Raw genomic sequence first — 23,174 nt, forward strand, 5'->3', positions numbered from 1 at the left:
AAGACGACTTTTGAACCCCGAAAAATCTGCTCTGAAGTCGGGGGTCGTCTTATACGCCGGTAATACAAAAAAAAGAAAGTGTCAAAAAAAAAAAAAATCATTACTCACCTCCCCCGCCGTTCTGCGGCGCTGCTGCAGGCTGTCGCTCCCTCCTGGTCGCCGGAAGAGCATTGCTTTCTGGACGCAGGGCTTGAAATCCCCGCCTCCAGAAAGCTAATACTGTGATTAGCTAACACACGCCGTCAGCCAATCACAGCCATTCAAGGCTGAAGGCACGTGTGTTTTCTGGAGGCGGGGATTTCAAGCCCTGCGTCCAGAAAGCAATGCTCTGCCGGGGACCAGGAGGGAGCGACATCCTGCAGCAGCGCCGCAGAACGTCGGGGGAGGTGAGTAATGATTTTTTGTTTTTGCTCCGCTGTATTCCCGGCGTATAAGGTGAAAGTTGGGGGGTCGTCTTATACGCCCCGTCGCCTTATACGCCGGTATATACGGTAGTACATCAGAGAGTGAGTCCCCCATTATACGGAGTACACATGCCCTAACAAGTAAAGGACGAATAAGTAACTAATGAAGGCGACTAGATAAGTAAATCAATAAAAGCATAAAACACCAACACACTGTCATAGTACATGCAGCATAAATAAAGGAAAATTAATGAACTAATTATCAATGGAGCTTTAAATGTCAAGATGACAGATTGGTTTCTTCAAGGTTAATCTATCAATTAATGAGGTCTACGGTACATGTTGTGCTTATCTCCCAGGTGAGCCATCTATGCAGGAGCTCACTTCATGCCTAAACCCGCATATTACAGTGTTTGCATCAAAATTCCACTGGAATTTTTGAGGATTCGTCCTTTAGCGGCCAGTAGTGGCAGTAGCTTATTTTACTGAATAATTAAAAATTACTATGCATGTTTGTGTGTAGAACGTCCTTAATTCGAGTATACTGGATTTATTTGGATGGAAATCAATAACTCTTCCCCAATAAACTATATAGTAGATGGGTATAGATTATTATGTGTATATGAGGGGCTTCAAGGGGTTGTTCAACTAAAGCAAAGATCTCACACTGTGCTAACTGCATCAGTATTACAGTGCCATGGCCACAACACAGAGGAGGATCCGGTCTGGTGTCATGGCATCTACCTGGCCCGTATGACAGTGGTGCTGGCGCATGCACCCTGTCATCCAGCACCAGACGCTGATCAGTCCACATCTATCTAATGGTATGTGGTCCGCTTGGTCAGAAGGAAGGTGTTGTCCCCAGCCAACCAATCAGCTTCTGTTATTGTTTATATATTCCGGCACCTCCTCTCAGAGGACGCTGGTTATTTTTCTGTTTGAGGAGTTCTGGTCGGGTCCATGTCTCTTACATCTAGGGGCAGTTTAGGAAGTCCCACAGGTTCCAGCTGTAGGGCTGTCCTCAGTTTGGCGATCACCCTACTTTATGCAGGATTTTGTATATTAGTGTGAGATTTCCCTTTTCCTCGCCAAGTTTCATTTTGTTGTTTTTGGTAGAGTGTATATCCATCCTTTGTTGGTCAACTACTATTTTCAATCCGGATGAAGCGTTTCTGACGTCTGACTCAGACATAGTGAACTGATCATTAAGGGTTCTGTTGTTTTAAGACTTCACTCAGGGGCATAGCTATAGAGGGTTCACAGGTAGCAGTCCCACCCAGGCCCTGCTGCCACCTAAGGAGACATCGGTATTAGGCCCGTTTCACACAGGCGACAAAATCTTGTGAAGAGACAATGCTACAAATCGCATGTATGTGAAGCCCATGCTTTCCAATGGGCTCCTTCACATTAGCGATGTTTTGTAGCCTGCGACATTGCAAGACAAAAAATTGCGGGTTGCTAAATATTGCTGTAAGTTGCGAGGTTTTGTAGCCCATGTTTGCCTATAGAGCCTTCCTTTCTGTTGCATCGCACGAAAATGCGGTTTTCGTGCGGTGCGTTGCAACTTTTACAGTAAGAAGTTCTACTGTAAAAGCCCTAAAATAAGCTGAAATAAAAAATTAAATACTACAAAACCTAACAGCCACAGTCAGGTCCGCCGCGTGTCTCCTCTTCAGCTGCGACAAACTTGCTTGGCGTCTTCAGCAAGTGCTTCCTGGCTTGGAGGTTCAAAATCCCTGCCTATAGGAAGCATTGGCTGTGATTGGCTCTCAAGCGCCGTGCATTGAATGGCTCTAATTGGCTGAGCCACGGCACTCGAGAACCAATCACAGCCAGCGCTTCCTGGAGGCGGGGATTTTGAACCTCCAAGCCAGGAATTGCTTGCTAAAAACTCCAAGCAAGTCTGCCGAAGCTGCAGAGGAGACACGCGGCGGACCTGACAGTAGCTGTTAGGTGATGTGTATATATATATTTTTTTTTACTGCACATAGGGCTTATTTTCAGGGTCGGGCTTATATTTCAAGCCCCCCCCAAAAGAGCGCTACAAAGTCACGTGATTTTGTAGCAATACAAAATCGTGATATTACCGCGAGAGAACACAGCGATATCGAACAGAAGACCAATTGATATTGCTGGGGTTTTCTTTGCGTGTGAACGAGGCCTTATAAATGGCACATATTACAGTTAGTTAGGGGACCCTTTTATAGATTTCGCATTAGGCTCAGGAGTTTTACAGTATACTTTTGATTCCACTGCACAGCTCTAATATCTTCGTTTTTTGGATTTCTTTGAGTGTGACATGGTCAGTAAGGGGGGGGGGGGGCAAGTTTTGATTGGAGTTAGGTCTTAAAGTAACTCAGTAGGTTTACTTACAGTCCTATGGAAAAACTTGTATATCCCATTAATAGGCTTGATGACTGTTGCCTGCAGTATTTCTGTATGTGATCAGTCAATACTTCCTATATTTCCCTCTCTGTGATTTCCATAGCTCTTCTCTCTTTTATTACCGCCATGTCAATAGAAGTTATGTCATCTCTCTGAGGATCTTCGTAGCCTGAAGCTGCATGTAAATAGATCTACCTGAACTCAGCGGGGACTGCCATGCTGTGGGTCACTGTCAGAACAGATTGCAGACTGCTCCTGTGATACACAGATGGACTGAGATTCTGCTCAGCTCTCTCGCACTTCAGTGATGCATGTGAGGCAATCCCCCAGATAACTGATAGGAGCCATCACCGCGCTATTGTGCTGCCCTTGGGCGCTCACAGCAGGAGAGCAAAGACGTGATATCAGATCATTTTAAGAGGTGAGTAATGAGAATGGAGGTAGATGAAGGCTGCAGATGCTATGAAAGAAGAGCCGAAATGCTGACGGAAATTATGTAAAATCACTAGAAATGTGGGAAATTTAAAGGGTCAGAACATGCATCATGTGAAAACAGATGGCTCTATGGATGGGTGAGGTCCATAACGCTATGAAAACAGTGATCTCCACCCTGTGGCTCTGCAACTATTGTAAAACTACAACATCCAGCATGCAGCGTTGGTTTAGGGCTCATTTACACGAGGGAATTTGAGCAGCTAACTTACATGCGCAAAAAAAAGCGATTATTAAAAACAATTGTTCCCTGTGGAAACATTCAGATGAAGGGATTGTAGCAGCACGAAAAAAAACCTAAAAAGATAGGACATCAGCAACTGAAATTCCCTGCTGCGTGGAAATATATTTCCTGACCTATGTTTGGTGCTCAAAGCACACAAACCTCCTTAGACACCTATAGGAGAATATGCACGGCGGCTGGCAAAGAGAGATTAAGAGATTCCTGAGGAATAATTTCTTCTGCCCTGGAGGGGAACCCCTCCATGCCTGCTGAGGTGAAGGTAGTCCCCGGCGACGAAGGAAAGCCCTAGGAGAACCTCCTTAATCCCTGTGGTGTGGTTTACCTTCACTGGAGAGAGAGGTGAAGGGAAGCTGCGGGGGAACCCCTTAGTCTCCCCAGGAGTTCCCTTTATTGGGGAGAGGAAGGGACTCCCCAGAGGAACCCCTTCATCTCCCTCGGGGTTCCCTTCATTCAAGAGATGAGGGGACTCCCCGGGGAGATGAACAGAAGCCCCAGGGAGTCCCCTCATCTCTACCACAAAGGGAGCCCCCAGGGTAATGAAGGGAAGCCCCAGCAGGGATGAAGGGAAGCCCCAGCAGGGATGAAGGGAATCCCCGGCAGGGGTTCACTTCATCACTGCCGGAGACTAACAGAATCTTACAGTGGGACATTTAAAAGCCAATGCAACCGTAACTCCCAAATCAGCATTTGGAAAGGTAATTGATCACTAGCAACATGAGCAGCTCAACTTGTGCCTTAGTGATGGACAACAGTTTGACAACCCTTAGCTCACAGTTGATGGCGGTCTCGGCAGTCTGAGCCCCACCAATCAGGCAATGGTGATGTAGCCACTTGATATGCTATAAATATGAATGAATGTAGTGGGAAGCTTCTGTAAAAGGAACCTGCTGCCATATCTAATATGTCATAAATGATTGCAGCGGAAACCCCATTTATGAGCGGGAATCGTAGACCTTGGTTACTTGTGGTGGATCGATTATTTATGACTGTAGTTCTCTATAGAGAAACCCTACATATTTCATCCATATGGAGCCGTGGCTTATAGATGAATCTCTCAATCCATATATTGTCCGAATATTGTACTTGTATTTTTCAATCTACCAAGACAATTTACAGTTGGCGGTGGTTTGATAGAAGTTTGAGATTAAAACCAGCATGCTTCATATTTCCAGCATATACGGTATATACGGGGGTCTACGGGGCACGGTACCGCCGACTTGTAATACTGTATTCACTTAACATTCCAGATCTAATGTTAGGCAACTATTTTATTTCTGACTCTCAGATAATGAAAGCCAGGTAAGGAATCCCACATCCAGCCGGCACAGCGTTATTGGCCTCGTGTCCCCAAGTAAAACAAATAAGTGGAGATCAGTTTTATATTACTTTATGGAACATTGATATGAAATTTCCCATCTTTCATTTTGTCTCCTGTGTTTGCACAGTCTTAGGCCTTTCAGTAATGTAGATGCTTTATGACTTTTGTAATTTTCGAAAAAGAAGAATAGAACTATTTTCTGATATTAGAGAACATTTTCTCTTGTGTTTCCCTCTCATTGAAATCCATTCTTACTGTGGATGGAATTTTTGCCAATTTATTTTTGAGATTATTTTATGTAAATTATCTTAAAGAGCATCTGCCATGCCCTCAGGTCAGCAGGTCCGGCTGCATACTGGTGTTCCCCACAAATAAGACCTATACCGAAAATAAGCACGAGCATGATTTTTCAGGGTGGCTTGAAATATAAGCTCTACCCCCCAAATAAGCCCTACTTACAGTTCATAAAAAATCAGTAGGAATACATTACGTGCGTGAAAAAGGCCATAAAAACGCTATTGCTGTGTTTTTGCAACGCTTTTTACGCAGGTCAGCCGAGTCACTTACCCAGCAGGCTCGGTCAAGGTCCTTTCCGTAGCTCTCCAGAACCCCAGTGCGATTCCCGCAGTCCTCAGCTCTCTACGCAGGATCACTTCCTCGTTACGGGTTTTCATGAATCCCGCCTCCATGAAACAATGGCTGTGATTGGTTCTTCAAGCGCCGCGGCTCAGCCAATCAATGCAGAGCTTCATGAACCAATCACAGCTATTGCTTTTTGGAGGTGGGATTTATGAATCCTGTAACCAGGAAGTGATCCTGTGTGGGCGGTCAAGGACTACAGGAACAGCGTTGGGGCTCTGGAGAGCAGCGGGAAGGACCTGGATCGAGCCTGCTGGGTAAGTAAAATAAGACATTCCCTGAAAATAAGCCCTAGTACATCTTTTTTTTGGGGGGGGGACAGAGTAGATTTGCTGCTGCTTACTCAAATGATGTCTCTCTTTTTCCTCTACTTTCCCCATACAGGGGCTTCATAAGCTGTCCATAAACATTCAACAACTGTCAGATAGATGCTTGTTATTCCAACAGCTGTTTACCTTGGCTTGAACGAGCATTCGTGTATTTAGGGAGGTAAGCCACAGCCAGACAGGTCTGGTGCTGGCTTATCTCCTGGGGAACAAAAGAATCAGGGGTTGAAATTCAAAATCCACGATCCCTCTTTTTTCCCTAACATCATGTATCAGTGAAAAGTTCAGCCTCCCCCATACACAACACAAAATCTAGCCCCACCATTATCACCATTTGATCAACTAAAGACTAATGTGTAGGAGGACCCTTAGGGTCCTTTTAGATGAGCCGATTATTGTTTGAATGAGTGAGTGATGTCACCCCCAACTCGTTCGCACACTTACAGCCTGTTTATGTAGGCAGATACATCGTTGGCTTGTTCAAACGAGAATCAAAATACTAACGACACCTGTCCTTGAGTGACTGTGTAAGTTACACGCTCCGCCCCAGATCATATGATGCTCATGTCATCAAAGGTCCTTAAACATAAAACATGCAGACCTGTGATGATGTCACCGTCATATGGTCAGTCAGCTGGGCTTTGACCTCCGCCTCTGATCACTCTGCTGGTGTCAGGCTCTGCATGTTTTTGGACCTGTGATAACGTCATCATTATGTGATCAAGGGCAGAGCATGTAACTCACGGACACAGACTGATCCCATGACGATGACATCATCACAGGTCTGTCACTTTATTAAAACCTGTAGAGCCAGACAGCAACAGTGTTCTTACAGGACTTGTGATTATGTCATCGCCATGTGATCAGTCACCTGTGTGAGAGGTGTCCGGACTCCCATGACCAGGGGATGATCAGTATGTGCCAACGATGATTTTAATGCCCGTGTTAAATGAACAAGGAATGGAAAGTATACAATTATTATTAGATGTTTGGTCGTTAGCACATCTCTAGACCAAACGATTATCGTTCACTTTCACTCATTTAATCAAGTTTTAGAATCATGATGTCTTAAAGCATCTTTAGTTTCAGTTTCCAGAACTGTGAATGTGCCGGGTGGGTGGCCCCTGCTGCTCCCTGTCAGTGGTTGATGTCAGACTTGTTTGACAGTGAGTAGTGCGATCCGCCCACCTGACACACACCGAAACTAAGAAGAGACCATGCAGACTGCAGTAGTCATTAAAAGTGGGGTTTTGTGTAGAATTTGGAGAACCCACTTGTTATATTAGTTGAGCTACTTAACTTGTTCTGGTGTTGATTGTTTTGCAAACAGATGAAAGTTGGTAAATTTGGCAAATAAACCTAATTTGCAATAGAGGTTGAAGAACTGTTACTGCAACTGTTTGTCTATAAGTAAAAAGGAGGTGTATAAGTAATGGATGAGTGTAGCATAGCGAGTACCTATTTATATATGTATTTATGTATGTATGCGTATGTAATTACATTCATAGTGCGGCACACCAGTTTAAGATTCTAGGCTGGAGGGCACAAACTGTAAACTACGTAGGATATTACTGCTATGTACAAAATATTTACCTCGGATCCACATTTGGATACATTTAACGCATCTTCTGACTGCCTGGTCTACATATTAGACAGGATTAGTAAATTTGCCCCGTTGTGTATTCAACTTGTGTAATTGTTTTATTTGATTATTAAATTCGGAATATTTTTCCCTGACCTACATTTTTCATCAGCCAAGTATGGAATCTATTGTTAAAGCGGTTGTCCAGAATTGTAAAGAAATTCAGGGATTATGCGAAAATAAAAAATAACCAATTATGACCTTTAACTAGAGATGAGCGAACACCAAAATGTTCGGGTGTTCGTTATTCGGAACGAACTTCCCGCGATGTTCGAGGGTTCGTTTCGAACAACGAACCCCATTGAAGTCAATGGGCGACCAGAGCATTTTTGTATTTCGCCGATGCTCGCTAAGGTTTTCATGTGTGAAAATCTGGGCAATTCAAGAAAGTGATGGGAACGACACAGCAACGGATAGGGCAGGCGAGGGGCTACATGTTGGGCTGCATCTCAAGTTCACAGGTCCCACTATTAAGCCACAATACCGGCAAGAGTGCCCCCCCCCCCCCTCCCAACAACTTTTACTTCTGAAAAGCCCTCATTAGCATGGCATACCTTTGCTAAGCACCACACTACCTCCAACAAAGCACAATCACTGCCTGCATGACAATCCACTGACACTTCTCCTGGGTTACATGCTGCCCAACAGCCCCCCCTCCCCCCCACAGCGCACACCAAAGTGTCCCTGGGCAGCCTTCAGCTGCCCTCATGCCACACCACGCTCATGTCTATTTAGAATTGCGTCTGCCATGACGAGGGACCGCAGGCACACACTGCAGAGGTTGGCACGGCTAGGCAGCGACCCTCTTTAAAAGTGGCGGAGCGATAGCCCACAATGCTGTACAGAAGCAATGAGAAATAGAATCCTGTGCCACCGCCATCAGGAGCTGCACACGTGGGCATAGCAATGGGGAACCTATGTGCCACACACTATTCATTCTGTCAAGGTGTCTGCATGCCCCAGTCAGACCGGGCTTTTTAATTCATAGACACAGGCAGGTACAACTCCCTATTGTGAAGTCCCTGTCGACAGACAGCATGGGTGGCTCCCTGGAACCCACCGGCGGTACACAGAAATATCCCATTGCATTGCCCAACACAGCTGAGGTAGTAATGTCGTGCTTAATGCAGGTGGGCTTCGGCCCACACTGCATGCCCCAGTCTGACTGGGGTTCTTTATAAGTGTACAGATGTAGTAAAAACTCCGTGTGCACCTACAGCATGGGTGGGTGCCAGGAAGCCACCGGCGGTACATAGAAATATCCCATTGCATTGCCCAACACAGCTGAGGTAGTAATGTTGTGCTTAACCCTTTCCAATCCAATTTGTATATGGTTTTCCTAGGGGGCTTACTCTTTTTCTGCCGTTATACAACGGCGCTATATGCTGGCTAAAGCCAGTACTGCATGAGCTGACACGTAGGATAGGCTCCGACAGCAGAGAGGCTGGCAATATACAGTAAGAGAACCCCGACGGACGTCTACCAACAACGGAGCTGTACAGCCTTAAACCCTAATGTCTTCACAGGTCACACAGTGGACTGGAAAGGGTTAATGCAGGTGGGTTTCGGCCCACACTGCATGCCCCAGTCAGACTGGGTTTCTTTATAAGTGGAAACAGATGCATTTATAATTCCCTGTGGACCCACAGCATGGGTGGGTGCCAGGAAGCCACCGGCGGTACATAGAAATATCCCATTGCATTGCCCAACACAGCTGAGGTAGTAATGTCGTGCGTAATACAGGTGGGCTTCGGCCCACACTGCATGCCCCAGTCTGACCGGGGTTCTTTACAAGTGGACACATGTAGGTTAAACTCCCTGTGGACCCACTGCCTGGGTGGGTGCCAGGAAGCCACCGGCGGTACATAGAAATATCCCATTGCATTGCCCAACACAGCTGAGGTAGTAATGTCGTGCGTAATACAGGTGGGCTTCGGCCCACACTGCATGCCCCAGTCAGACTGGGGTTCTTTAGAAGTGGACACATGTATTAAAAACTCCGTGTGCACCTACAGCATGGGTGGCTCCCTGGAACCCACCGGCGGTACATAAAAATATCCCATTGCATTGCCCAACACAGCTGAGGTAACGTCAGCTGTAATGCAGGTGGGCTAAAAATTAATTTGATTACACTGTAGGCGAGGGCCCACAAAAATTGCTGTATCAACAGTACTAATGTACATCCCAAAAATTGGCCATGGCCAGCCAGGAGGGCAGGTGAAACCCATGAACCGCTTTGGTTAATGTGGCTTAAGTGGTAACTAGGCCTGGAGGCAGCCCAGTGTAACGAAAAATTGGTTCAAGTTAAAGTTCCAACGCTTTTAAGCGCATTGAAACTTATAAAAATTGTTCAGAAAAATTATTTGAGTGAGCCTTGTGGCCCTAAGAAAAATTGCCCGTTCAGCGTGATTACGTGAGGTTTCAGGAGGAGGAGCAGGAGGAGGAGGAGGAATATTAGACACAGATTGATGAAGCAGAAATGTCCCCGTTTTGGATGGTGAGAGAGAACGTAGCTTCCATCCGCGGGTGCAGCCTACGTATTGCTTACGTATCGCTGCTGTCCGCTGGTGGAGAACAGAAGTCTGGGGAAATCCAGCCTTTGTTCATCTTGATGAGTGTTAGCCTGTCGGCACTGTCGGTTGACAAGCGGCTACGCTTATCTGTGATGATTCCCCCAGCCGCACTAAACACCCTCTCCGACAAGACGCTAGCCGCAGGACAAGCAAGCACCTCCAGGGCATACAGCGCGAGTTCAGGCCACGTGTCCAGCTTCGACACCCAGTAGTTGTAGGTGGCAGAGGCGTCACCAAGGATGGTCGTGCGATCCGCTACGTACTCCCTCACCATCCTTTTACAGTGCTCCCGCCGACTCAGCCGTGACTGGGGAGCGGTGACACAGTCTTGGTGGGGAGCCATAAAGCTGGCCAGGCCCTTAAAGACTGTTGCACTGCCTGGGATGTACATGCTGCTCGATCTACGCACATCCCCTGCTACCTTGCCCTCGGTACTGCGCCTTCTGCCACTAGCGCTGTCGGCTGGGAATTTTACCATCAGCTTGTCCGCAAGGGTCCTGTGGTATAGCAACACTCTCGAACCCCTTTCCTCTTCGGGAATCAGAGTGGGCAGGTTCTCCTTATACCGTGGATCGAGCAGTGTGTACACCCAGTAATCCGTCGTGGCCAGAATGCGTGCAACGTGAGGGTCACGAGAAAGGCATCCTAACATGAAGTCAGCCATGTGTGCCAGGGTACCTGTACGCAACACATGGCTGTCGTCACTAGGAAGATCACTTTCAGGATCCTCCTCCTCCTCCTCCTCCTCCTCCTCAGGCCATACACGCTGAAAGGATGACAGGCAATCAGCCGATGTACCGTCAGCAGCGGCCCAAGCTGTCTCTTCCCCCTCCTCCTCATCCTCCTCATGCTCCTCCTCCTCCTGTACGCGCTGAGAAATAGACAGGAGGGTGCCCTGACTATCCAGCGGCATACTGTCTTCCCCCGCCCCCGTTTCCGAGCGCAAAGCAGCTGCCTTTATGGTTTGCAGGGAATTTCTCAAGATGCATAGCAGAGGAATGGTGACGCTAATGATTGTAGCATCGCCGCTCACCACCTGGGTAGACTCCTCAAAATTACCAAGGACATGGCAGATGTCTGCCAACCAGGCCCACTCTTCTGAAAGGAATTGAGGAGGCTGACTCCCACTGCGCCGCCCATGTTGGAGTTGGTATTCGACTATAGCTCTACGTTGTTCATAGAGCCTGGCCAACATGTGGAGCGTAGAGTTCCACCGTGTGGGCACGTCGCACAGCAGTCGGTGCACTGGCAGCTTAAAGTGATGTTGCAGGGTGCGCAGGGTGGCAGCGTCCGTGTGGGACTTGCGAAAATGTGCACAGAGCCGGCGCGCCTTTACGAGCAGGTCTGACAAGCGTGGGTAGCTTTTCAGAAAGCGCTGAACCACCAAATTAAAGACGTGGGCCAGGCATGGCACGTGCGTGAGGCTGCCGAGCTGCAGAGCCGCCACCAGGTTACGGCCGTTGTCACACACGACCATGCCCGGTTGGAGGCTCAGCGGCGCAAGCCAGCGGTCGGTCTGCTGTGTCAGACCCTGCAGCAGTTCGTGGGCCGTGTGCCTCTTATCGCCTAAGCTGAGTAGTTTCAGCACGGCCTGCTGACGCTTGCCCACCGCTGTGCTGCCACACCGCGCGACACCGACTGCTGGCGACATGCTGCTGCTAACACATCTTGATTGCGAGACAGAGGAGGAGGAGGAGGAGGAGGAGGGTGCTTTAGTGGAGGAAGCATACACCTCCGCAGATACCACCACCGAGCTGGGGCCCGCAATTCTGGGAGTGGGTAGGACGTGAGCGGTCCCAGGCTCTGACTCTGTCCCAGCCTCCACTAAATTCACCCAATGTGCCGTCAGGGAGATGTAGTGGCCCTGCCCGCCTGTGCTTGTCCACGTGTCCGTAGTTAAGTGGACCGTGGCAGTAACCGCGTTGGTGAGGGCGCGTACAATGTTGCGGGAGACGTGGTCGTGCAGGGCTGGGACGGCACATCGGGAAAAGTAGTGGCGACTGGGAACTGAGTAGCGCGGGGCCGCCGCCTCCATGATACTTTTGAAGGACTCCGTTTCCACAACCCTATACGGCAGCATCTCAAGGCTGATGAATTTTGCTATGCGGACGGTTAACGTTTGAGCGTGCGGGTGCGTGGCGGCGTACTTGCGCTTGCGCTCCAACAGTTGCGCAAGCGACGGCTGGACGGTGCGCTGAACTACACTGCTGGATGGGGCCGAGGACAGCGGAGGTGAGGGTGTGGGTGCAGGCCAGGAGACGGTAGTGCCTGTGTCCTGAGAGGGGGGTTGCATCTCAGTGGCAGGTTGGGGCACAGGGGGAGAGGCAGGGGTGCAAACCGGAGGCGCTGAACGGCCTTCGTCCCACCTTGCGGGGTGCTTGGCCATCATATGTCTGCGCATGGTGGTGGTGGTGAGGCTGTTGGTGTTGGCTCCCCGGCTGAGCTTTGCGCGACAAAGGTTGCACACCACTGTTCGTCGGTCGTCAGGCGTCTCTGTGAAAAACTGCCAGACCTTAGAGCACCTCGGCCTCTGCTGGGTGGCATGGCGCGAGGGGGCGCTTTGGGAAACACTTGGTGGATTATTCGGTCTGGCCCTGCCTCTACCCCTGGCCACCGCACTGCCTCTTGCAACCTGCCCTGCTGATGCCCTTGACTCCCCCTCTGAAGACCTGTCCTCCTGAGTAAGCGTTGCACACCAGGTGGGATCAGTCACCTCATCGTCCTGCTGCTCTTCCTCCGAATCCTCTGTGCGCTGCTCCCTCGGACTTACTGCCCTTACTACTACCTCACTGCAAGACAACTGTGTCTGATCGTCATCGTCCTCCTCACCCACAGAAAGTTGTTGAGACAGTTGGCGGAAGTCCCCAGCCTCTTCCCCCGGACCCCGGGAACTTTCGAATGGTTGGGCATCAGTGACGATAAACTCCTCTGGTGGGAGAGGAACCGCTGCTGCCCAATCTAAGCAGGGGCCCGAGAACAGTTCCTGGGAGTGCTCCCGCTCCTGAGCAGGTGTTATTGTAGTGGAGTGAGGAGGCTGGGAGGAAGGAGGAGCAGCAGACAGAGGATTCGGATTGGCAGCAGTGGACGGCGCAGAACTGCGGGTAGACGATAGGTTGCTCGAAGCACTTTCTGCCATCCAGGACAGGACCTGCTCACACTGCTCATTTTCTAATAACCGTCTCCCGCGTGGACCCATTAATTGGGCGATGAATGTGGGGACGCCAGAAACGTGCCTCTCTCCTAATCGCGCAGCAGTCGGCTGCGACACACCTGGATCAGGAGCTTGGCCTGTGCCCACACCCTGACTTGGCCCTCCGCGTCCTCGGCCGCGTCCACGTCCTCTAGGCCTACCCCTACCCCTCAGCATGCTGTATTACCAGTGATTTGATTTCACAGGCAGGAAATAAATTGGCGCAAGACTGCAGGCCAAATATAATTTTTTCCCTTTTTTGAAAACGAAAGGCCCCACTGCCTCTAGTGAATGAATAATCTAAGTTTAATAACTGTGCTGTTTTCCTGCTAATGTGTCACAGAACGTGAGGGTAGCAGAGTTATTAACTGTGGCAGAGCAGGTATTTTTTTTCCCAATTAAGGAAAGCAAATGGCGAAGCCAGGAGTAAAACGTAGCTGGGTGCGTCTGATTTTTAAAGGTGTCACACGCAGCCGACACGTGTCCACCGCCCTTAGGACGGACAGAGGCTGGACAAATAGAATTATTTTCCGTTTTTTGGCACCAAAAGGCAGCACTGCGTATATTCTATGAACATGAGAAGTTTAATAACTGTGCTGTGTCCCTGCTAATGTGTCACAGAACGTGAGGGTAGCAGAGTTATTAACTGTGGCAGAGCAGGTATTTTTTTTCCCAATTAAGGAAAGCAAATGGCGAAGCCAGGAGTAAAACGTAGCTGGGTGCGTCTGATTTTTAAAGGTGTCACACGCAGCCGACACGTGTCCACCGCCCTTAGGACGGACAGAGGCCGGACAAATAGAATTATTTTCCGTTTTTTGGCACCAAAAGGCAGCACTGCGTATATTCTATGAACATGAGAAGTTTAATAACTGTGCTGTGTCCCTGCTAATGTGTCACAGAACGTGAGGGTAGCAGAGTTATTAACTGTGGCAGAGCAGGTATTTTTTTTCCCAATTAAGGAAAGCAAATGGCGAAGCCAGGAGTAAAACGTAGCTGGGTGCGTATGATTTTTACAGGTTGCACACGCAGCTCACACGTGTCCACCGCCCTTAGGACGGACAGAGGCCGGACAAATAGAATTATTTTCACTTGTTTTACAAGCAAAAGGCAGCACTGCGTATATTCTATGAATAATAACTGTGTTGTGGCCCTGCCTATACAATTCTTTCCCTGCAGTATCAATGGAGGGTGCAATGCTCTGCAGAAGCGATTTTGAGAAGCAAAAAAAAATGCAGCACAGCTAACAGCAGCCTGGACAGTACTGCACACGGTTAAATATGGCCCTAGAAAGGACCGTTGAGGTTCTTGAAGGCTACACTCACTCCTAACACTCTCCCTGCCTATGCAGCACTTCTGTCCCTAATGCCGGGTGCAACGGTCTGCAGAGGCGATTTTGAGAAAAAAAAAATTGCCACTGCTAACAGCAGCCAACACACAGCTATCAGTGGCCCTAATAAGGACCTTTGGGGGGTCTTGAAGCCTACACTAACTACCAATTCTTTCCCTACAGCAGCTCCGGTACAAACAGCACTGTCCCTCATCTAACTCACACGGCATCTGAGGCGAACCGCGGGAGGGGCCGACTTTTATGTTCGGGTGACACCTGATCTTCCCAGCCACTCACAGCAGGGGGGTGGTATAGGGCTTGAACGTCACAGGGGGAAGTTGTAATGCCTTCCCTGTCTTTCAATTGGCCAGAAAAGCGCGCTAACGCCTCAGGGAAGGAAGTGAAAGTAACCCGAACACCGCATGGTGTTCGTCACGAATAACGAACATCCCGAACACCCTAATATTCGCACGAATATCAAGCTCGGAAGAACACGTTCGCTCATCTCTACCTTTAACCCTTTGCAATCCAATTTTGGATTCAGGGTTTCCTAGGAGGGTTTCTTTTTCTACCATTATACAATGGTGCCATCTGCTGGCTAGAGCCAGTACTGCAGTATGTGACATGGCCCCGACAACAGATCGGACAGTAATATACAGTAAGAATACCCTGCCGGACGTCTTCCGACATCGGAGCTGCACAGGCTTCAATCAGAATGTTGGAAGACGTCAGACAGTGGATTGGGAAGGGTTAAAATCCCCTGCCACTCCAGCACTACCGTTCCGGTAGTCCCTGCTATTGTTTTGCTTATTTTTTGGCAGCGATGACATGCTGTATGTCTATGTGGCAAGTAAGTCACTGGGCTCAGGATGAAAGTATATGAATGGCACAATACCATTAAGGGCCCTTTCGATTCTTGGCTGCAACTTGCATCAGACAGCACATGCACACAAGTCCTTGTGCCATCCGATACCCACAAGCAGAGGACATTGCATGACCTTTCTAGTCCGGGACACGAATAGCCGAAATGGCCGTGTGAATGGGCCCTAAGGTCAATAATTGACTGTAGCGGTCACATGGAATATAGTAGGTCATCACTGCAACAATGTGAACAAACCCCAAAAGGCACCACTTCTTGCATCTTTGGAGATTTAACAGGTAAGTATTGCTTATGTGCTTATTTTTTATTTTAGCATATTCTTTGCTTCTCTCCAGTCATCATCTTCTTCAGTAGTGACCTTTCTAGCATCCTTTCATGCAGGTCAGTGTACTGTATGTAGGGCTCTTGATATGATTGACCTTCACTCCTGTCTCAACTACTGAACTTTTTTGCTCTTTCTTTATGATTGTTGGCCTCTAGTTGGTGTCTCCAGCTTGCCTTTAGACCAATGGCAGACTAGCATATTCCAGCCACATTTATGCATCTGTGATACAGACAAGTGTCCCGGCCTGATCGAAGGTCTCATGACCCAAACTCTGACCATCACTGGAATCTATGGTGATCCCCATGGCCAGAACGGGACACTCAACTGTAATACAGATACGTATATGTGGGCAGCATACGCTCATCTGTGACTGGCCTGAGCTTTGAGGAACAGCTTCACCTAGGCAGTGCGCGAGTTTAATGACATAGGTTCTCCCTCACAAATGATGCAGTACTGGGATAGCCAAAAACTGAGTATTATTTTCTTGCCTTTTCCTATCTTGTGCATGCCTACAATTTTATCTGTAATTTTTATAGAATGCTCTTTCATCTTTTCTGCACATTTTTGCAGCTTTCCTTCAGATTTGGAGTAGGAAATCTTTTTTCCTCCAGTAAGGCTACATTGCAGGTCAGAGTTATGGAAACAGTGAAGAACGGGCAGTTTGGCTGTTTTCCATAACCCCGGCCTTGGTGGCTGTGGCATTAGGTAAAGCGAGACTGTTTGGCTGACATGAGTATCACCCTTTAAAAGGGGTTTTCCAAGGTAGGTTTTATTTGCCTTAAAGGGAACCTGTCATGTCCCCACAGCACCAAAACTAAGTTATGGTGTTGTTAAGGATGTGACAGAAAGCTGGGTCATGTGTTTTTTATACTCACCCGCTCCCACGATCCAGCGCTGTCACCTGGTGGTGATCATGTGGCGCATAAAAATCGGACTCTTCTCAGGTTTTCGTTCACATGCTATCCCATAGACTTGTATGGGAAAGTGCAGGCGATCTGGAAACAGTCAGATTTCGTGTACCGTGAGATGTTTACTGGGAGACAGCGCTAAATCCCGGGAGCGAATGAGTATATAAAAATACATCACCCAACATAATATTGGTTCTGGTGCAGTATCTATCTCCTAATGTAAATACAGCAACCTGAGTACATAGATACAATACCAGAAACAAGTCTAGGCCGGGATCACACGAGAGATTCGAGCAAGGGCATGCAGAAAGTAGACAATGACATGCATACTTGCTGCGTGCCTCCAATCCCCATGCACTATTCTGTGCAGCACAGTGTGCACCTGGGATCAGCGCTGCTAGCAGCGCCGAGCAGAGGAGCAGTGGCGCTTCTACGAGGAGAAGGGGGTAAGTATATGGGTCTCAGGGTGTCACTATTACTACTGGAGCTGCTGTGGGATGTCACTATTACCACTGGAGACTCTGTGAGATGTCACTATTACTACTGGGGACTCTGTGGGATGTCACTGTTACTACTGGGGCCGCTGTGGGATGTCACTATTACTACTGGGGCCCGCTGTGGGATGTCACTATTACTACTGGGGCCGCTGTGGGATGTCACTATTACTACTGGGGCCGCTGTGGGATGTCACTATTACTACTGGGGACTCTGTGGGATGTCACTATTACTACTGGGGCCGCTGTGGGATGTCACTATTACTACTGGGGCCTCTGTGGGATATCACTATTACTACTGGAGACTCTGTGAGATGTCACTATTACTACTGGGGACTCTGTGGGATGTCACTATTACTACTGGGGACTCTGTGGGATGTCACTATTACTACTGGGGCCTCTGTGGGATGTCACTATTACTACTGGGGCCACTGTGGGATGTCACTATTGCCGCTGTGAGATGTCACTATTACCGCTGGGGCCGCTGTGTGATGTCACTATTACCGCTGCGGCCGCTGTGAGATGTCATTATTACCCCTGGGGCTGCTGTGGGATGTCACTATTACCGCTGGGGCCTCTGTGTGATGTCACTATTACCGCTGGAGCCTCTGTGTGATGTCACTATTACCGCTGGGGCCGCTGTGAGATGTCATTATTACCGCTGGGGCCGCTGTGGGATGTCATTATTACCCGTGGGGCCGCTCTGTGGGATGTCACCATTACCGCTCGGGGCGTTCTGTGAGATGTCATTATTACCACTGGGGCCGCTGTGAGATGTCACTATTACCGTTGGGACCGCTCTGTGGGATGTCAATATTACCGCTGGGGACGCTCTGTGGGATGTCACCATTACCGATGGGGCCGTTGTGGAGGGGGGGGGGTCACTGTTACTGCTGAGGCCGCCGTGGGGGTCACTATGACCGGTGGGGTATGTTTACACATGGTGAAAATTGCCGTGGCAAACTCTGCAGCATTTCTGCATCTAAAAAGCAGTCAAAATCTGTACGCTGTCTATTTTGAAACAGCCCTGTCCTTTTTATAATGACGGAGGTAAAAATCATATGTCACGATAAGCCCCGCCCCCTTGACGTGTTGGCACTTTGCAAAAATAAGTGCGTTTTGGGTTGCAGTTTGGGCACTAAGTCTCTAAAAGGTTCGCCATCACTGCCTTAGGCCGGTTGTCCACAGGCGTTGTGAAATCTCGCCGCAGATCTCCACCGCAGTAGTCGCTGCCGGTAAGCAGGAGCCGCCCCCGAATCTCCGCCGGTCAGCCCTATCAGATAGATAGGCTGGCCGCGGAGAATCGGGGCAATTTGCAGCATGCTGCGAATTGCCTGCCGCGAGCGGAGAACTGCAATGATTCTCCGCTCGTGGACAGGGGCCGGCGCTTTCCATAGCAATGCTGTGGAAAGCGTCCGCCGGCGTGATTCGCTGGCGGTTTACCACCGGCGGAATCACTGCCGTGGACAGGGGGCCTTAGGGTGCCTACCCACTGGCATTTTTTTCCGCTGCGAATTCGCTGCGTTTTTTTTCCAATTGCCAATGGGACTTTCTAATGTTAAAAACCCAACGCACCAAAAACGCAAGTTGCGTTGCGTTTTTAACATTAGAAACTCCCATTGACAATTGGAAAAAAAACGGACCGAATTTGCAGCAGAAAAAAAAACACTAGTGGGTAGGGACCCTTATAGTATAGATTGTATAGCATGACATCAGCATCCGGTGACATCATTGCCGCTGAGGTAGTGTTTTTTCCAAGGGCCTGCAAGCTGCAGCGCTGCACATGCCCCGGGTCTGTGTTGTTACTCATCATCCGGTTTTGAGCTTTAGGTGTGAGCTTTGAACTCTGAACACATTAAGAGCCCAGTGATTACACTCCTGGCATCACAGTATATTATAGACACCTGACAGGAGTGTCATGGTTACACGGTTTACACAAGGACAAACCACCGAGTATGTTGTCACCAAGCTCTTGCTTCACTAATCCGATGTAGCAGAGCTGAGATTGTCAATGCACCTCAGCTGAATCCAGTAGCTTGTGTTATATGTATCATCTGCTGCTTTATAGAATTGCAAGTGCAAAAAACCAACAGTTTAATGACAAATTCAGCTCTGCTACATCCGTACCTTAGTGTATGTTTAACCTAACTGGTGGATCATAAACGTTTGCTAAAGGGGTCATCATCACATGTCATGTAAGGTAACTGCTAATGTCAGTCCACAATTCATTAACCTCTTAAGGATGCAGCCTTATTTTTTTCAATTTTTGGTTTCTCCTCCAAACTTTCAGAAAGTCATAACTTTATTTTTTTATCGCTGCAGCTGCCTGTGGGCTTGTTTTATTCTGGGACGAGTTGTATTTTTTAGAGATACTATTAAATGTATCATAGGATATACTAAAAAACTTTAAAAACATTCTTAGTGGAGTGTATTTTGAGGAAAAAAAGCAATGCTCCCATCTTTGGGGGCGGGGCTATTGTTTTCATAGCGTTCACATTGTGGCAAATATGACTTTATTATGTGGGTCAGTATGATGACGGCGATACCAACTTATAAAATATAGCAATGCAACATCTTCATATATATTTTTGGTGTTTTGTTTTGATAATTTTCTATTATATACACAAAAAAAGGTTATTTTAAACTTAATATGCTTGATTTTTTTTACAATAATGAAAATAAGTTTCACTTATTTCACTAACTTTCGATTGTTTCATTATACCGAATATTAGAATACTTCAATTGTGCAACTGAGCAGCTCAAAATCCTGAACGCTGATCGTTCTGTGTAAACAGAAGCCGTTCAGTACTGAACGGCCGCTGTGTTAGTGAATGGAGAGGGGCGGGGGAGCGCGAAGAGTGAAATCTCTTCCAGCCACCCCGGCCCCCTGCTGGCCGCTCTGTGAGTGATCCAGGGATACTCGCTCCTGTGTGACAGCGCAGGAGCGAGTACATGCGGGGATGAATATCGGCATCATTTGCCCGACATTCGTCGAGTGTAAATGGGCCTTTCGTTTTTCTGACACTTGCCCTACAGTTTCTGCAGACTGCATAATATTCTTCTTTAGATACGCCCCCCTCTTATCATTTAATAAGCATATATTTTTTTCTTTCTCTGCATATTTGTACGGTCTGTATTCATCCATCCTGGGCTCTTTAACCCCTTAATGACATGGCCTATTTTGGGCTTAAGGACGCAACGATTTTTGGCGAATTTTCTTCTCCATTTTTCAAAAGTCATAACTTTTTTATTTTTCCGTCGACGCGGCCGTATGAGGGCTTGTTTTTTGCGTGGCGAACTGTAGTTTTTATCGGCGTCATTTTTGGGTACATTGACTATATTGTAAAACTTTTATTACTTTTTTATGATAGCAGGAAGAGAAAACGCATCAATTCTGCCATAGATTAATTATTTTTTTTACAGCGTTAATCATGCAGCATAAATGACACAATCTATTATTTCTGCCGGTCGGTACGGTTACAACGATACCAAAATTCTTAAATTTTTTTAGGTTTTTTCACTTTTCGGCAATAAAAACCCTTTTTTTGGAAATCTTCTTTTTTTTCTAAATCGCTGCATTCCAAGTCCTGTAACTTTTTTATTTTATTGTGTATGGAGCTCTATGAGGGCTTATTTTTTGCGAGACGAGCTGTAGTTTTTATTAGTACCATGTTGGGGTACATACGGCTTTTTTGATCACTTTTATTGCGTTTTTCCGTGCACAGTCAAAAGCATGTGCAACTTATTGTATGCGTCGTTACAGACGCGACAATACTAAATATGTGGGGTTTTAATTTTTTTTACCTTTTTTTATGCTAATATGAGAAAAAGCAAAAAAAAGTTTTTTTTTAACTTTTTTTTTTACATTTTTCTTTTTTATTCATTTTTTAATCTTTTTTTTACACAATGTGAGTCCCTCTGAGGGACTTGCAGCACAGTACTGATGATCGCTGTGATAAGGCATGGCAGTGCTACTGCCCTACCATGCCTTATCGCTTATACAGCGATCACAGGCTATGGCACTACAGGCAACAGGCAGGGCTCTCTGCATTTATATCACGAGAGCCCGGCAACTTAATCTACATAAATCGCGGCAGGGAAGGGGTTAACAGCTGGGTGCGCATCTCCGATCCCCCGATCCCCCCCCCCCCCCACACCACACCACCAGCACTGTTGCAGCGGGAGGCCGGCTGTGAATGACAGCCGGCTCCCGCTGCGGGATAGTGCGAGATCATAAGTGATCTCGCGCTATCCCCAGGACGTAAGTTTACGCTATGTTGCGGGAAGTACCCCACTGCCAGGATGTAAACTTACGCCCTGGAGCGGGAAGGGGTTAAATGCATTCTGTTCTTCTTTCTTTTTGCATAATATTGTGTTCTAGAATCTCGTCTCGCAATATTTCCCAACCTTCTTGGACATTTCTTTTGTTAAGAACATCCAGCCATTGGATCCTTCCTGCCCTCTTTCTGAATCAATTAAAATCTGCCTTTCTAAAATCCAATCTTGAGTCTTCTCCGGTCTCCCTCCCCTTGTTATTCAAAATTCAAGAATAGCATAATTGCTGCCTCCTAAGGTCCCAGCCACTCTTACGCCCTCAACCATTCCTTCCCTGTTGGTAAGAATTAGGTGCAAGATAGCAGATCCCCTGTACATATTCAGCACCAAAAACAAGCTCACAACATAAATACAGTACAATAGAAAAGCTATGAACATAAATAGAGCGCCAGAACCAAGCTCAGCACATAAATATAGCACAAGAACTAGCTCAGTACGTACATACAACACCAGTACCAAACTCAGCACATGAACACAACACCAAAAACAAGCTCAATACATAAATACAGCACCAGAAACAAGCTTGTAACATAAATATAGCACAAGAAACAAGGTCAGTACATAAATACAGCACCAGAACCAAGCTCAATAGATAGCAGATCCCCTTGTTTCCTCTTTTACCTTTTTGGAAGATAAAGTTGTCAGTAAGAGCGGGTGAGAATTTGTTGGATCCATTACTTTTGCCTGAGAGAGATTCCCAACAAATGTCTGGATCGGTAAAATCTCCCATGATCACTATGTTGGGCTTTTTTGAGAGCTTGGCCATCTGATGTAGAAAGAGTTCATCCATATCTTCTGCTTGTCCAGGTGGCCTATAGTAAATACCCACAATGGTGTCCTTTGTGTTGTTCTCTCCTTGTATTCTTACACAAACAGTTTCTACAGAACTCCCAGCTCTGAAGCTTGAATCTCTGTGGAGATTCTGGCAAGGCGGTGCACAGAATGCCCTGCAGGGGCTGTAACTAGAGATGAGCGAGCATACTCGTTAAGGACAAATTCTTGAGCGAGTATTGTCCTTTTCGAGTACCTGCCCACTCGTAAGAAAAGATTCGGGTGCCGGCAGGGGAGAGCAGGGTGGGGAATGGGGGGGAGATCTCTCTCTTTCTCCCCCCCCCCCCCCCTCCCTCCTGCTCACTCCCGCGACACAGCGCTCACCCCCGCCGGCACCCGAATCTTTTCTCACGAGCGGGCAGGTACTCAAAAAGGACAATACTCGCTCGAGTATTTGTCATGAACGTGTCTGCTCGCTCATTTCCAGCTGTAGCCAGGCCTTATAAGTGTGTACTAATCACAAAGGGACAGCTGTGCGGGTTTGTCTGGAGGAGCTAGAATCTCCAGAGACTTCAGTCCAGGGCTGGAAAGTGGGAGCCAGGGCTGTTGCAGAGAGCAAAGCTTCTGCCAGAAGCCAGAGTTAGGCAAGACTCTAAGTGGGAGCTGGATGTGCTCCCTTAGAGGACGGCTGTGGTAAGTGTAGTGGCACTAAGCCACTGTGTTAGTAGTTAGTGGGGAACTATTGTTGAGTTAGTGCCTTGATGGGCAAGTGTTTATTATTTTCCTAGCACCAAGTGAATGTGCTGCCAGTGGCTGATGTGTTTGCACTGGATTTCCTTGCTACCGCTGAAAAGTCAAGAAAATAAAATTATTCTGACTGTTACATAAACTGAGTGGGCCACTATGTCGTCGCCGACCCCC

The 23,174-nt window shown here is 47.7% G+C and overlaps 1 protein-coding gene across 1 annotated transcript in view; it reads left to right on the plus strand.

Annotated features, from left to right (window-relative positions):
• TOM1L1 (target of myb1 like 1 membrane trafficking protein) overlaps positions 1–23,174 on the plus strand; it is a 95,177-nt gene that overhangs the window by 13,174 nt on the left and 58,829 nt on the right. The window lies entirely within an intron of this gene.

This window comes from Eleutherodactylus coqui, chromosome 13 (genome assembly GCF_035609145.1).
Source record: "Eleutherodactylus coqui strain aEleCoq1 chromosome 13, aEleCoq1.hap1, whole genome shotgun sequence".
Lineage (NCBI taxonomy): Eukaryota > Metazoa > Chordata > Amphibia > Anura > Eleutherodactylidae > Eleutherodactylus > Eleutherodactylus coqui.